The sequence below is a fragment of the Muscardinus avellanarius genome (genome assembly GCF_963383645.1).
Source record: "Muscardinus avellanarius genome assembly, chromosome: 5".
In the NCBI taxonomy this organism is placed as follows: domain Eukaryota; kingdom Metazoa; phylum Chordata; class Mammalia; order Rodentia; family Gliridae; genus Muscardinus; species Muscardinus avellanarius.
The window spans coordinates 25927607-25937827 of record NC_137790.1 but is presented as its reverse complement, the minus strand read 5'-3'; the positions used below and the strand labels follow the sequence as shown (position 1 = coordinate 25937827).

At 35.2% G+C, this 10221-nt stretch overlaps 1 pseudogene across 1 annotated transcript; it reads left to right on the top strand.

Moving 5' to 3' along the window:
• The first annotated feature begins 434 nt into the window (after positions 1–434).
• On the top strand, positions 435–2565 carry LOC308263266 (dolichyl-diphosphooligosaccharide--protein glycosyltransferase subunit STT3A-like; annotated as a pseudogene). The gene has a single exon. The product of its transcript is annotated as a dolichyl-diphosphooligosaccharide--protein glycosyltransferase subunit STT3A-like (transcript).
• The last annotated feature ends 7656 nt before the right edge of the window (positions 2566–10221 follow it).

Below are 10221 nucleotides of genomic sequence, written 5' to 3'. Positions count from 1 at the left end.
TACTTAGAGTACTAGCCAAATCATACACATTTTTATCACTTTCTTTTGTAAAAGGGTTTATTTTATCCTGAAGTTGTAACACTCAGAGACCTTGGCTTGATGTAATAGTCTGAAGCAATGTCTCTGGTCCCCATGTCACTACTGAAACAAATCATCCTATTTCTAGGTCATGCCAAACCCTCAAGGCAGTCTCAGCATTCTTATCTTCCCCTATATCTCTCAAGTTACTTTAAGCCTCAGGCTGGTTAGCTGATTTTCCATTATATTTTACCAAGTCAGACATAGTTTTAAGAATTTTTAAAATATTTTTCCAGCATTTAAAATTTTTCACTGTTGAAATTATTACACAGAAATTTTTATTTTGAGTTGTCTGTTTTTAAATATAATTGTACGGGCAGAGGGAGCAGAGTGAATTACAGAGGAGCTCAGGTCAATTATTTGAGTGTCTTCTATTGCCACCCATTGATAGCAAGATGACTAAGGTTGGATTTTTGCGGTTGTCCTATGAGAAACAGGACACACTTTTGAAGCTTCTCATTCTGTCAATGGCTGCTGTGTTATCATTCTCTACTCGTCTCTTTACTGTCCTGAGGTTTGAAAGTGTTATCCATCAGTTTGATCTATACTTTAATTACCAGACTACAGGGTTCCTGGCTGAGGAGGGATTTTATAAATTCAATAATTGGTTTGATGATCGGGTCGGGTACCCTTTGGGATGAATCATTGGAGGAACAATTTATCCAGGCTTAATGATCGCCTCCGCTGCAATCTACCATGTTCTCCATTTTTTCCATATCATCATCGACATTCGGAATATCTGTGTGTTCCTGGCCCCTCTCTTCTCCTCCTTCACCACCATTGTCATGTACCACCTTATCAAAGAGCTTAAGGATGCAGGTGCTGGGCTTCTTGCTGCTGCCATGATTGCAGTAGTTCCTGGATACATCTCCTGATCTGTGACTGGCTCTTATTATAATCAAGGGATTGCTATCTTTTGCATGCTACTCACCTACTACATGTGGATCAAGGCAATAAAAAGACTGGTTCCATCTATTGGGCAGCCAAGTGTGCCCTTGCTTATTTCTACATGATTTCTTCATGGGGAGGTTATGTGTTCCTGATCAACTTGATTCCTCTCCATGTCCTGTTGCTGATGCTTACAGGCCAATTCTCCCACCAGATCTATGTGGCCTACTGTACCGTGTACTGCCTGGGTACCATTCTTTCCATGCAGATCTCCTTTGTGTGTTTCCAGCTGGTCCTCTCGTCAGAGCACATGGCAGCCGTTGGAGTCTTTGGTCTTTGCCAGATCCATGCCTTTATGGATTACCTGCACAGCAAGTTGAAACCTCAGCAGTTTGAAGTTCTTTTCCGGAGTGTCATCTCCCTGGTAGGCTTTGTCCTGTTCACTGTGGAAGTGCTCCTGATGCTGACAGAAAAAATATCTCCCTCGACTGGGCGTTTCTACTCAGTGATGGCTCCTTCTTATGCTAAGAACAACATCCCCATCATTGCTTCTCTTTTGGAGCATCAGCCCACAACTTGGTCCTTCCACTATTTTGATCTAAAACTCCTCATCTTCATGTTTGCAGTTGGTCTGTATTACTTCTTTATCAACCTGTCTGATGCCCGGATTTTTATCATCATGTATGGTGTGACCAGCATGCACTTTTCAGTGTAATGGTGCATCTCATGCTAGTGTTGGCACCAGTTATGTGCATTCTTTCTGGAATTGGAGTCTCCCAGGTTCTGTCCACATATATGAAGAACCTGGACATAAGTTGCCCAGACAAAAAGAACAAGAAGCAACAGGATTCTACCTACTCTATTAAGAATGAAGTGCCAAGTGGAATGATATTGGTGATGGTATTTTTTCTCATCACCTACACTTTTCATTCAACCTGGGTGACCAGTGAGGCCTACTCTTCTCCTTCCATTGTACTGTCTCCCCGGGGTGGCGATGGCAGGAGGATCATTTTTGATCACTTCTGAGAAACGTATTATTGGCTTCATCACAATACTCCAGAGGACGCAAAGGTTTTGTTATGGTGGGATTGTGGTTACCAGATTACAGCTATGGCGAATCGGACAATTTTAGTGGACAATAATACATGGAATAATACCCATATTTCTAGATTAAGGCAGGCAATGGCATCATCAGAATATAAAGCCTATGAGATCATGAGGGAGCTTGATGTCAACTATGTGCTGGTCATTTTTGGAGGCCTCACTGGGTATTCTGATGATGATATCAGAAGGAGCACAGATACAGGCAAACATATCAAGGAGAATGACTACTACACTTCCACTAGGGAATTCCGTGTGGATCGTGAGGTTTCTCCAGTGCTGCTCAACTACTTCATGTACAAGATGTGTTACAACCATTTTGGGCAGGTCTACACAGAAGCCAAGTGTCCACCAGGCTTTGACCATGTCCAAAATGCTGAGATTAGGAATAAAGACTTTGAGCTTGATGTCTAGGAGGAAGCATATACCACAGAACATTGGCTGGTCAGGATATACAAGGTAAAGGACCTGGATAATCGAGGCTTGTCAAGGACATAAATGTCACATCCAGCCCTGATATGCTTCTCACTGAGCACGCCATATTTAGGAGGTTGAAGATTTTTTTATATGTAGTTTATAAGAACAGAGCTGTAAGGCATTAGAATTGTCTGAAAGTTTTGCCCTGGACTGCATGGGCTGAGCCAAATGGAATGATTTTTATAATTCTGAGCAGGTTACCAAATGAAATGTCATGGCTTTACTTTGGTCAATTAAAGGGAGGAATTTAAAAATAAATAAATAAAAATAAATAAATAAATAAAATTGTACTTCAGTGCTTCTTTACACATTATATGATCCCTCTCTTTAAAAGACAACTTAACAATACAAATTTTAATTTATCTTACTGAAAATTTTAATCACACATCTTAATGAAATTCAGAGTGATAAGGTTATGCATTTTCATTACTATTGTACTTATTATTTTTATATTTTAGGTTTTTCATTCATATTTTAAATAAAATAATTTAGAGCAAATACAATTGAATAACAGAGAAAATAAAATATTGTTATAGAAGTGAAATGAGAAAGATTATGATGTAAAATATTACAGTGAAGCAGCTGGTAGCTTTAGAATTAGTAACCTCATTCCTTAGCTTGAATTTAATTTATCTTTTGTAAAATAAATTCACACTTCCAACTAAGCAGACAGAACATTTGATATTATGTGATATATAGTTCTAACTCTTTTAAGTTACTATCTACATTTGAACATAGAGTGTACATGATTATAGTATTGAAGAACTTAAACCATTTTTTAAAATTCTAAAACTGATAAATTTCAGCTTCCTGTAATTTTATAATAACTCCCAGAAAAGCATCTTATTATGGACATAATTATGTTGAAAATGATTTAAATTTAGCTGCTAAAGGGGAATATTTTTAAAGGAATGCTAACCAACCTTACTAACTCAATAGTTAATTATCCTTGTTTTATGTAAAAGGAAGTTTTTGCATATTAAAGTTGAAGCCTGTTATAATAGCAAAAGGGAAATAATGAACAAGTACATTCATTTATCATTTTTAAAGAAGATTCTAAAATTATCATGTTTTAAAGGATATTACTTGAAATTAAGCTTCTTCTGTCTAGATAACACAGTCGACCTGGTCATGTTAAGTATAAAATGAAAGTTTGAAAAACAAACTACCAAACTAATGCATGCATATTGATGTTCATAGCCGTTTAATTCACAATTGCCAGGCTATGGATCTAGCCAAGATGTCCATCAACAGATGAATGGAGTACAAAGCTATTAGATATAACACGATGGAATTTTATTCAGCAATAAAGAAAAACAAAATCACATCATTTGTGGGAAAATGAATTGAACTGGAGAACATTATGCTAAGTGAGATTAGCCAGTCACAAAAAGTAAAAAATCAGATGGTCTAATATTCAGAAGCTGAGGAGAAAAAAGGTCATAGGAGGAACTCTTGAGAAGAAAGAGAAACCATAGATGAGCAAATAAGGTGACCTAATTGAGGGATGGGAGGAGAAAAGAGGGAAATTCTCTAATGTGCATAATGTACATTCACAAACATATAAAAGTAAATCACTAAGCCAAACATGAAAAGGAGGGAACAGGGAGGGAATGGGGTGGGAATTGGAGAAAGGCTAATTAAGTGATGTATGCATGCATGCCTCTACCATATTGTACCCCATTAGGACATATGATTACAATGCACTAATAAAAATAAAATAATTAATTAATTAATATGAAATGACAATCTTAAATTGTACATGATAATTTAGCTGAAACTTTATATGTACTTTGACAATTTATGTTCCCAAAATACATGTTTTATATATGCTAGTATGTGTTGGTGTGTGTCCTATACATGTGTAATATGTGTATTTTCCTTCAGACCTTGAGCTTTTTAATGTTTTTTATTTTCATGACAAAATTTACCATTTGTTTCCATATACATGTATTCTGTATTATCTATTTCTTTTATATATTTTTTAAAATGTCATCTCTCTACCTCCCTCTTTCCTAATTCTGCCTCTGTACTTAGGTTCCTTAAAGTGATTCTTCTGAGACCTAATGGAGAGTAAGAATTTTGAGTGCCAAATTTGTCCCTTTTACTGTTATCAGGTGGGGAATTTTAAAAGTATTCCTCCCAATCTCAGCCCTTGCTTATCTGCTTCAAAACCATTCAAACATAAAACAAATGGGGAATAGAGGAGGTTTATTTAGACAAGTGACGACCTCATATAAGAAAGACTATGAAGAGAGAAAAGAGTCCTCCCTCAGGAGAAAGAATTTAGAATAGTCTATTAATGAATTGGAAATGTGGTCTGGGGCAAAGGGTTATGTTCCAGAGATGGGGTCTGGAGAGGTCTTTTTCCAAAAAGTAAAGCAATGTTTAATTTGTCGGGTTTTATATGGCCTCCGCACAACTTTTTTATGTGTATTACTTTTAAAGTGATAGATTGCCCTTTGCAATTAGCACCTTAGTGACCATGCCATGTTTCTCCATCACTTCCCACAGGGAAGGAGTCAAGGTGAGCACAGCGCTGCAGGTAAACTGTTCAGTCCCAGCCTGCCCCAACTACTAATGTCTAACTAGGTACCTAACACCTTCTTCAGTGATCCCAAATACTGAGGAAGACTGATGATTTTGATGACTAAGATATTAAGATAGTGATGCTGAAAAAAATGAGGAATGAGAGTGGAGAATTTGCAGTAACAGACTCATGTGTTTATTTGATTAATTCTCAAACTTCCCATAATTATATTCTGTCCTTTGTGTGTATGTGTCCCTTGACTTTGATTGTCATCCATTTGCCTTAGAAAGAACAATTATTTAGTGTTTGACGGCAGGACCTCTAATATGTCATTCTTTTATTATTTATTTATTTATTTATTTATTTATTTATTTATTTATTTTGCAAGTCTGGGGATGAAACCCAGGGGCATTGGACTTCTGAGCTACACCCCCTGCCCTATTTTTTTATTATTTATTTTGAAACTGGGTCTCACTGAGTTGCAGAGGGACTCACTAAGTAGCTGAGATTGTACGCTAACCACAATCCTCTGGTTTCAGCCTCCCAAATGCTGGGCTTACAAGTATGCGCCACCATGCCCGGCTTGTCATTCTTCTTGATTCTTCAATTTTTATTTTTCCACCATGGCTTTAATTAACACTACTGTCACTTTATTCTCCATAAATATCTGAATCTTTATCTTTTGCACTCCTGTATTTAGTTAGGTACTGAGATGCCAAAAGAAAAACTCCTCAATATCAACTCTTATCTAAATACTGTGATTCTTTTCACATTTCTATTCTTAGTTAATAATAATGTCATCCACTTAGCCATCCCATTCTGAAATATAAAAATGTATATTTTAATATGTATCTTTCTATACATATTAGAATATATTATTTTACATTATTTCTCATTTCAAACTATTTTCTCCAAACTAGTTATGAAATCTAGCCTAAGCAAATTTCTAAATATTTCTATATTATTTATATTTTTCATGCTTTCTATAACCATTGCCTCAATTTAAATCCTCCAAACACTTTGTCTGGTGTGTTAAACTTTCTTCCACCTAATTTATTCCTTTTTAAAAAATTGCTTATTATATCACCTTTATTTTAAATATTTTTGCATGTTGCTATAAGATAAGCATGTGACTGGTAACTTATAATTTACAGAAACATTGATTCACAGTTCTGGAGGCTAGAAAATCTGATATCAAGTTGATATTACTTGGCAAGAACCTTCTCCCTGCATCATTCCATCGTAGAAGATAAAAATTTGTCTTGTAATGACACCAGATCCAGCCATCAAGGGAAGTGGAGTGATCTAGACCTAATCATCTCTTGAGGGCCAACCTCTTAATACTGTTACATTGGCAATTAAATGCCAACATAAATTTTGGTGAAACAAACATACAAACTTTGCACATATTATAGTTGAAAATATTTGCTTAATATAGTCTGAATTTAGTGCTCCATTGCCTAAAATTTTTTTTTATTTTTTACTTATTTTTTATTTTTTATTTATTTTTTATTTTTTTCATACTGGGGGTGGAACCAGGGGTTTTCAATTTCTGGGTTACACTCCCAGACCTATTTTATATTTTATTTGGAAACAAGGTCTTACTAAGTTGCTGTAGCCTCACTAGGTAGCTGAGGCTGACTTCGAAGTTGAACAATCCTCCTGTCTCTGCCTCCCAAGTACTGGGATTACAAGCATACGCCACCATGCCGGGCTCCATTACCTAAAATTCTGAATGAATTTCTGTGGTTTACAAAGCATGAAACAGGGTCTATGGCTGTGACTCATGACGTTGTCCGTGTTCCTCCTCTACCTGGCCCTAACCATAAATATATCTTAGCATTCACCATGCTGACAAAAAGTAGATAAAAATCACATCAGATGCATATCTACAGATATTTGAATATATATTTTGAATGAGGCTATATAATATATATGTATTATAATATATATCTATATATAAATATGTACATCCATGAATATATATTTTTCTTTGTGTTTGTATGTGTGTGTGTATATGTGTATATTTCTGTTAAAATAGTTTTCTTCCTGTTAGCCATGAACAGATTGTGAGATTCTAATGAGTGGGTATTGTAGTTTGGTTCTAGAACGTCCCTCTAAAAGTTTATGTGTTGAAACATGGTTTCCAAGGCAACAAGGAGGTGAAGTGGCTTGAGGATGTGAGTCACTGGTGTCATGACTCTGAGGACTGTATCTGCCCTTGGCCACCTCTCTTGCTCTGCTTCCCAGCTGCCATGAGTAGCTTTCCTCCACCATGCCCTGCTGCCATGATTATTTTTGCCATGAATCCAGATGACTAGGAACTAAATCTCTGAAAACTTGAGCCAAGATTTAAACCTTTTCTCTTCTGAGCTGTTGTTAATAGGCACTTTGGTCACAAAAATACCAACAACAATAACAACAACAACAAAAAACTAACACAAGGAAGCATGTGATAAATATTTGTTGGATTATTTAATAAATACTAGCAGATAAAAAGAATATCAAAGATACATCAGTAGGAGGAAAAAATGAGAGGATGGTAAGAAGGAGGTATCAAATGAGTGATATGTGCATGTATGCCTCTAAAATCTTGAATACCATTAAGATGTATGACTATAATGCATCAATAAAAATAAATAAATATGAGAGGTTGAGACAGGAGGATCCAGGTTCACGGACAGCCTTAGCTACTTCGTGAGTCCCGTTGCAACTCAGTGATATCCTGTTTCAAAATAAATAATAAAAAATCGAGCTGGGGTGTAGCTTGGAGGTGGAATGCCCTTGGGTTCCATCCCAAGTACCACAAAAATAAATAAATAATAAATAAATAAATAAATAAATAAAAGATGAGCTATTGTAGGTGGTGTTTATAAAATTTTCAAGCAGTGGGATTTAGTATTTAGGATATATTTTTCATTTACAAATATGAGTCAGTCAATATAATTTCTTTTTTCAAATATATGAGCCAGTGATAATACTAGTTTACATTAATATGCAAAATGAGTCTACAGTTTCCTTCAGAAAGTGTCATAGAAAGAACATTAGGAAAAAGCCAAGCTTTATGTAAGTAGAAACATGAAGAATATCTTGTTTGGGAAATTTAAGGATGTAGGTAATTATTTTATGCATGTTTGTCAATTAGTGATTGAAAGCATAGGTTAGGAATACAAATAGAATGTCTTTAATAATAGCAGATATAAGATTGTTTGGCTTCTAAAAGGAACAAGTCAATTTATACTACTTTGTAAAGGTAGCACTTGATGTGTTAGGTATATAGTACAGTGGTAGGGAGCTTGACTAGCATGCTTGAGTCTCTGGGTTCAGTCTCCACTACTGAAAAAAAAACAAAAAACAAAAAACAAAGGTTAACATAACAGCAAAAAAACAAGAAAACCCCTGTTATAATTAATTTTAATTTTAATTTATATAGGCTACAATGAAAGATAAAAATGTTAAAATTGATAACATGGAAGAATGAAATTTTTTTAACAATGTTATTGTTTGAGGTTGGGGTATTTGGAAAGGTAATATCAGGTCTGAAGAAAGATACGGTGCTAAGAGTAACTATAAACTTAAACTCTGTTTTATAAATATATTCTAGGGGTCATTTATTAATTAAACTATAAGTGAGGCATTTTATCAAGGAGATCTATGACATGAAAAATATTAAGAAGCAGGTCTCATAAAAAAAAGTCATGCCATGTAACAGAAATGCTCTTATTGTCCTTGTGTGCTTTCTAGTTTAAAGCATGAGGCCTGATAACAAAATAAGAAGAAAGAAAGAACAGCTAACAGACAGCAGTGAAGCTTCAGTATGTGCCCTTTGCTCATTCATCTTACAGACTGCTAGAAGACTACATTATCATCATTTACTCTGTCCAAATTTGTGGCTGAGTCGGACAGTTAAGTAAGAAATCGCAAAACAACTTTATAAGTAATACAATAGGCAGAGTTATTGTCCTTTATAAGCACAGGTAAGTGGCATTTAACTATAGTATAGCACAGTACCAGAATTTAAGGATTACTGTGAAATCATAATATAAATGGTGACATCAAAATTAGGACTGGTGGTAGCTAGACAGAAGGGACAGTTCTGATGTTCTATTACATTAAAACATAATCAGAGTCAACAGTATCATAATGTATAATTCAAAATAGATTTTTATGATGTAGATAACATGAATATTCTTAAATAACCTTTACACAGTGTGTAAATGTACTCAAACGTCTCACAGAAAAATGTGTAATTTATCTTTTTTTTTTTTTTTTTTGCGGGTCTGGGGATAGAACCCAGGGGCATTCAACCTCCGAGCTACACCCTTTGCCCTATTTTTCATTCTTTATTTTGAAACCGAGTCTCACTGAGTTGCGGAGGGCCTCACTAAGGAGCTGAGGCTGTCCGCCAACAGCGATCCTACGGTCTTAGCCTCCTGAATCCTGGGATTACAAGCATGTGCCACCACGCCCAGCTGTAATCTTATCTTTTCATTAAAATGTTAAAAAAGAAATCAGGACCACAAAAATAAATAAAAGAGGTGTTAATGCCGAGCATGGTGGCACACGCTTGTAAAGCCTGCCGCGCTGGTTTAAGAGACCCTGTTTCCAAAAATACAAAAGCATAAAATAAGTTTGGGAATGTAGTATCCCGGAGGTAAAAGGGCTTCCAGGAACCCCAGTATCACCAAAAAAAAAAAAAAAAAAAAAAAGAGAGGTGTTATATAAATGAGGTTAGAGCATAATTTCTCCATCATAAGTAGCCTTTGCTCTAAGTGGTTTAGAGTATGAATAAAACTTCAAAATGAGCTTAATACAATTATTATTTTTATTTTATTTAAGTATTTACATTTTAGAAACTAAGATTTTAAAAAATTTCCAAGTGTCACACTTATTAATTGCTGCAGCCTGGATTTGAACTCAGGAAATTTGTGCTCAAGGCCCATGGAATCTTGGCTAAAGTTCACTGCTTCCTATATAAACATTAAGGCAAAAGTTAATAACACAATTAAAAAATAAGTACACTGTTATAAACCTCATAAAAATATACAAGTAGCCAGCAAGCATGAACATTCTCATCCTCAACAACATTGAAAATACAATACAAGCAAATTAAAATGTGACCTGTGTTTTATTATATCAGCTACGCA